Consider the following 7,457-nt stretch of genomic DNA (forward strand, 5'->3'; position numbering starts at 1 on the left):
CATCTCCAACACTCTATGACTGTATGTTTCTCACAACTGAACAAACCTCATACAAGCACGAGCAGGCCTGGATTTATGCTTTCAGGGAAGAAATGCAGCACCTTTTTAAGCAGGGAGGGATAATGACATGCTGCTTGTGAGGGTGGTGGAAGCAGAGATGATTACTGATTTGAAAAGAAAATTGAAAGGGGGCTTAAGGGAAATAAATTTACATGGTCATGGGAATAAACAGAGGAGTGGGATTGACTGGATTACAAGGCAGTCAGCATGGATTTGATGGGCTGAATGATCTCTCCTTCAATGCTGTGATCACAGTATGAAACTTTGATATGCTTAAATTAAAGTGGTTAAAAATAAGGTTTTTCGTTTGCTGCAATGTTGCCAGGACACAAGCTAAAAGATATTGGATTTCTTTCAGCCCAAATTATGGACCAAAACTGGCTGACATAATACTCAATTTCAGTCAGCAGCGCCCTGCAGTTCTCGGACAATTAAAGAAAAAGTCTGATCCAAAAATGAATTGGTGTTATGACTATTTTCCAGGTGAGATTCTTTGAAATCACAAAATGTGCTCTGTCTTTCTCAAATCTCAACTTCTGTAGTGTCTGTTCCCTTTGGTCTGAGTCGATACCAAGGCTGAACCAATCAAACACAGTGAACAATTACCAGACACACATAATTAGGCACAGAATAATTGAGCACTTTAATATGCAGTCAGGAATTCTTGCCCAGTGATGTATTTCACAATTGCAATTCTCCACCCTCTGCTCTAACTGCTTCCTGGCTGTGGATCCAGCACTGGTCCTTTGTCAGCTACGAAAACAGCCAGTCGGGAAAATGGGCCTCCTTGAGTTTTTGTCCCAAACACTCAAAAATTCCTCCATACTTTGAAATGTGAAATTTGAGAATCAGCAAGCCATGCAGGACAGTGGTTTCTCCATAGTGCATGTGTGCAAAAAAGTTATCCAATTATCCAATTTGTCTCACTTCCTCCTACTCTTTTCTATTAGTTTACAAATATTTCCCATTCAAGCATTTAGATCATTGTCTGTTGAAAATTAATATCAAATTTGTTTTCACCATCTTTTTTGGGCTGCACACTCCAGGTCACACATCTCTCTTCATTTCTCCTTTTGATTCTTTTGCTAATTGTGTTAAATTTGTCTCCTTTGATTACTGGACATCCCACCAATAGAATTAATTCACTTTATCTCCTCAACAAATGTCATTTATAATCATTATTAAATGTTCCTTCTCTAAGGAGAACAATATCACCTTGTGCAGTCTCCCCACTAAACTGAAGTCCATCAACACTGTTATCACTTTTAATAAATCTCCCCTGTACACTCGCCAGGGCTTTGACATGTTTCCTGAAATGTTGTGCCCAGTACCAATCAAAAAGCTAACCATAAAGGTTTCGTCAGACTTCCTTGCTTTTGCATTCCATGTCATTCAAAATATTCTGCCACCTTCAAGGACTTGTTCTTTAATGTAGAAGTTATTTGCCCTCTGCTTTTACAGTTTATTTATGCTGCAATGCTCCTACCAGTAAGCTGGAACAGGAAAGCATTCATGAGCAATAATCCATTTGGTAAAAATGTTTTGTGGACCTCAAACTTTTTAGTTTCATCTCGTGTGCTTTGGTACTTCTTTGCCTCTCGATTGGTTGGAATATGAGACTGGCCAGTACCTATAGTGGTTGAGGCATGTAACATTGGTAATTGTAAGAGGATGCAAAATCACTCAATGAAGGAGAAGAGGAAAGTGATATTGAGTGGGAAGAAGCTAATGTAAAACATAATCTCAGGCATTGGCCATTTTAACAGAATAGTTTGTTTTTGTGATGTGTGCTATGTAATTCCACATATATTCTTGGTGGCATGATGGCTCAGTGGTTAGCACTATTGCCTCACAGTACCATGGGCTCAGGTTCAATCCCACTCTTGGGTGACTGTCAGTGTGGAGTTTGCACATTCGATGTGTGCCTGCGTGAGTTTCCTCACACAGTCCAAAGATACACAGGTTAGGTGGATTGGCCACACTGGAGTGTGCAGGCTAGATGGGTTAGCCAAGGGAATGGGAGGGGTTGTGTAATTTTTCTCCAGTAGTACAAATGATGGACTGAATGGTGTCCTTCAGTATAGGAATTTTTTTTTCAATGTTTTAGCATTTAATCAACGTGCCGGTTGACCACCTAAATGTTACCTGAATATAAGTGATTGATTACTGACTTTTTAAAAGTAGATAAAATGTTTTTCAAGTTATATGGCAGTATAGTGGTCAGTTCCTCACTAAACCTATTTAAAAATCTGCTTTTAAAAACATTTAAAATCTTTCTGTTCAGGTCCTTGCACCCAAGCTTCTGTTTTGCAGCCTCCTGCAAAGATTGGCAGAAAGCTGTATTCATACAGAAACTCATCGCCTGTCTGTGGAAATTTCCTTCATGCTTATCCCACTCATTAGCCTGAAGTGATAGATCCAGTGACTTATTTCTGCTCAAATTCCTGTGAAATCAATCCTGTACTGTGGGTAAGTTTTCAACATGTATTAATCAAAATTTAGTTCATCCATATGTTGATTGTTTAATGGAATAATATTGTTATTGGTGAGTGCAAACTTATTAAAGTAGACCATGTGACAGTCAGATCAATAACCTGTGTTCGTGCTCCAACCCCGCATTTAGTTAATTATTGCGAGTGGCTTTGAGCTGTTCACGTTACTGCCTCCTTATTGCTTTTATCGAAGGAGTCCAGGTCAGACATTCGTGTCCCTTTGTTATCTTCCTCCTGTAAAAATAACTTTGCTGAACAGATTATATCCATTGATTGAAATGTGGCATCTGTTCTAAGTTTCACCTTGTAACAGAGAATTAACTGATGGTATCCAACCCAGCCGTTCTGCACAGCATCAGATAGGAAGCAATTCCCTGTTAATAAATAGGCACAGCTGGACCTGATGGAAAGCCTGAAGCTAATTTGAAGAAGAAAACCCTGATTGTGTGACAAAGAATGAATACCTTTGGTAAAATTGGAGATAATTCGCACATTTTTATAGCCAATTAATTCACCATTCCAAGATTTTAGTAATGGAATTCTGCAATCAAACTACTTATTTCGTTGATACCCTGAGTTTGTAATTATGTTCTGGTGTGCGTTTTAAGGAGATGAGGCTGCAAGGTACAAGTTTCCATATCTTTGTTCGAATTAGCAGTAGTCGGATTTTAGAATACTTATCAGATCGCAAATAAAATTGCAGCTCTGTACTGAGGACTCTACTGTGTGGGGAGATGGGAGAATGGGAACAACTAATCAGAGTCTTTCTGACAGGCAGAAAAGCAAATGATTGGCAGCATTTAATGGAGACAATGAAGATCTTCAGCAAAAAACAACCGCCGAATTAAGTGTTGGCTGGCATTTGGTTGGGCAGCACCAGCAAATGCCCAGGATCACAAAATTTCTACCTATTGAGAACTGCCAGCATATCAGAGGGTTGGGAGCATTTCATTGATTGGCAATGTCATTGAATAGATGGTATTTTCTGCCAGTACTACACCCAACAATCTTTGGGGCTCTCCTTAGGCCTGAAAATGGGCCTACTTGAGCTGCTTCTTCATTTAGAGTGTTTGTTTAAAATGTGGAAATTGTCACCATAAGGAGTAGTTGGGGTGTATAGTGTAAATGCATTTCAAGGGAATGTAGATCTAGGACAGGAAGAAAGGAAAAGAAAGTTTTATTGAGTATGAGCATAAAAAGGTTGTGGCCATAGTGTCCTGTTTCTGTGCCATAAATAATATTTAACAAAGTATGCTGATTAATAGAAAGAAGTACTTTGGAATCTGGCCAAAACATTATTGAGAGTGCATTACCAATAACCTGAAAAGAGAGTTATAATGGCACTAGTAGGAAGAGGGAGTACTGCTCCTATTCCAAGTCAGGAAATCTAGATCCCTGCAGGTATATAGTAAAGATTTCTGAACAGGTTAATTAAGAACTTTTTTTAGATCTATCAGGAAAGGCTCTGCTATAATTCCACAGCATTTCTTTCTCTCTTGAATATCTGAAAACGTTTGATTAGATCTGTTTCTTGTTGTCCTAAATTTTAATTGATAAGCTCCAGGCACAAGATCATAAGCATTGAATATTGCTTCTTTGTCACTGCAGATTGTACTATGCAGATTGTTCTTCTGACAAACTGGCAAACCCAGTCATAGCTGTACTTCTCCAAACACTCTGCAACATTAAGGTCCAACCATCTTTTAGCCACTTCATCTGTCTAGTTACCTTACCAAATGAGGTAAAATATCTTTCAAACCCATTCTCAGTAAATTTAGACACTAAATGTATATGTTCAGTTCAATCTAAGTCCCTCATTGGAAGTACAATTCTCAGGTTTGACTTTATTGCTTTCAATTCCTGGCCATGACAAACAGTTAGCCTCTTCCTTGCATATTTGTGCAACTGATCTTAGACTTACTCAGCTTTGAATATGCCCTTCATGGTTCTGATCAAACACTTCTGTTCTGGAAGATTCAAATTAAACCTATACATTGAGATAACCTAATCTTAACTTTATTTTAGCTAACTTCTTGCTCCATGAGAACCATGTTTCTTTTGGGTTGGAATAGCCAAGATTGGCTGAATGACCCCCTTCTATATTCTACCATTACTATAGTTCTGGTATCCCTAACTTCAACCAGAACTTTCATGAACTGAAACCAAAAGCTTTTCAAGGTATGGGGTTTTCTTTTAGCACCAAGATATTAATTCCTCATCCCCCGAACTGAAACTAGGCCAATGCTCTTCAGTGTCTTCTATCCACCTGTTAAACTGTCCCAATTCAAACAAATTCCTCTTAGCTGTCCTTGGACTCCCTCATTCATACTCATTTTAAAAAATGAAACACCGATAAATTAATCATTAAACTCCATCATACACTCAAACTAAACCCCACATGCCACTAGTTCAAAGTCCAATATCTGAAATACATGTTATTAAAATATGTATAATTCAGATCCCTTACAACATAGCTCACAGAACTGGAATTCTTCTCAGCAGAGAAACAGTCAAGGAAGGGAAAGCCTGAATGACATGTTAAAACTCTGAGGACCTGACAAAATAGATCCAAGCAAGTTATTTAACTCAGACTGAGTACTGAACTGTGGGATGTGAGTTCAGAATTTACAAGCCTCAAGCAAGACTTCAAATTGGATGCATCCACCAGGACCCTGTAACGGCTTTTTGGAGTAAATTATAAATGAGACAATTAAGTCTGGCAATAAAAGTTTTTAAAAAGATCAGGATGGAAGTCGCGATGAGTACCAAGTTCTAGAAGGAAGGAGAGATGGAGCTAAATAAATTTACTTGAAACACAAAGGTTCAAAAGAGCTGAGATCTTGAAAGTTATACTCAAAAGGAAATGCTTGTGCTCAAGATAAATTGTATAAGTTTTTTTTTCTAATTTTACCTTTGAGATATAGTGAGAAATTTTGAATGATTCACCATAAGCTCATTGAAATGTGCAACACAGACTAAAAGCATTCAGTCCATCAATTCAGTGCTAGCTCTGTCCAGAATACCATTCTCACCCACTAGTATCTGTCCAAATCACTTTAAGCATTTTTATTGGCTTTTTTTGGTTAAATGTCTCAGAGTCCAGTAACTCATTGAATGAACAACAAAAATGCTCTTTATCTCCCACCTAGATCGTTTGCCAATAATTTTGAATTTATGACCTTGCGTATCGATCTATACACCACAGAAGATAATTGTTCTTCAATTAATATATCAAAACATCTCATCATCTTGGAAATCTCTATTAGGTGACCACTTAATTTTATCTGTTGCAAGGAGAACAGACTGAACTCTTTCAAACTCTCCTGACAAATTAAAATCCCTCATACCTTGTGACATCCTCGTGACCCTCCTCTGTAATCTTTCTCAGCATTTATAGCTTCCATGACTCTTTTTGTACTCCTCCTGTACATTTACGTTCACTACATGTTGACAAAAAAGTCAAGAGGCCTAATTGTGCGAGAAAAAATAAATGTGTTAATAATACATACAATTGATATATGAAATCAGTCAATAAGTTCAGGATGAAGAAATATACCATGAATTGTAAATCCTAAGAACTTACTGATTGATTTCTGCTACATGCAAATATTCGTCACACAAATGATGTGGATGTGTCCGTGTTGGACTAGGTGGCCAGTCCGAAGTCACACAACACCAGGTTATAGTCCAACAGGTTTATTTGAAATCACAAGTTGTCAAAGCACTTCTCCTTCATCACCTGATGAAGGAGCAGTGCTACAAAAACTTGTGATTCCAAATAAACCTATTGGACTATAACCTGGTACTGTGTGACTTCTGACTTTGTCACACAAAGGTCACATTATCTTTAGCTTTAAGACTGTCCTGAAATTTCCTATCAAACTATCCACAGAAAGAGGGGCCAAGAGTATCGTGCCACTTATCTGTCCTTCAGCTTTTTAATTATATAATATAATCATGGCTGATCATCCAACTCAGTAGCCTGTTTCCACTTTTGCCCCCTACTTTTTTATCCCAAAAGCCCTAAGAACTATATCTATCTCCTTGAAAATGATCACGACTGATCATACTCCTGCTTTCTCTCCCCATACCCTCAACACCTTTAGACTCTAGAAATCTGTCTACTTCTTCCTTTAACATATCCAATGACTTGGCGTCCACAGCCTTCTGAGGTAGAGAATTCCAAAGGTTCACCACTCTTTGACTGAAGATATCTCTCCACATCTTAATGGACTGCAATGGTTCAAGAAGACAGCTTACCACCACCTTCTCAAGGGCAATGGAGGAGTGGGCAATAAATTCTGGACAGCCATGTCCACGTTCCATGAGCGATTAATAACAAAATATTGTTATTTTGTTATTGCATATCCTGAGACTATAGCGCTTAGTTCTGGATCAAGCCCCACGCCACTGGCCAGGGGAAACATAATCTCAGCATTCAGTTTGTACAGTCCTGTCAGAATTTTTTCTTTGTAAATATATTTATTAGCAAATCTTTTAACTTTACAAACATATAAAATTATTGAAAAATACAATCAATAACAAATATCAGTATAATAAAAAGAAATAAAACCACAAATTACAATACAACTACTGTCTACTAACTACTAGCCTACTCTATAATACAAAACAAACCCTAACACTGTGCAAAGCAACACCAATAAATAAGTAAATAACTAATAGATCAAAAAAAAGAAAAAGCAAAAAAACCCACGGAATACAGAACAACTATGCTCGGCGCAAAGTTCCCAAACAAAGGAAAGGGAGCATTGTATATATACCATATTAACTAAGGAGAACCCCCTCCAGGGCCCAGGGCTTGAGAAACCTAACCATCCTGGTTAAACAAATACTCTAGTTAAGATAACTGACAAATCTATATCCAAATAACTCAAGTAGGGCTGC

Source organism: Chiloscyllium plagiosum, unplaced genomic scaffold (assembly GCF_037043375.1).
Source record: "Chiloscyllium plagiosum isolate Xiang-an unplaced genomic scaffold, Cpla_swu_hap1 HiC_scaffold_6, whole genome shotgun sequence".
Taxonomy (NCBI): Eukaryota; Metazoa; Chordata; class Chondrichthyes; order Orectolobiformes; family Hemiscylliidae; genus Chiloscyllium; species Chiloscyllium plagiosum.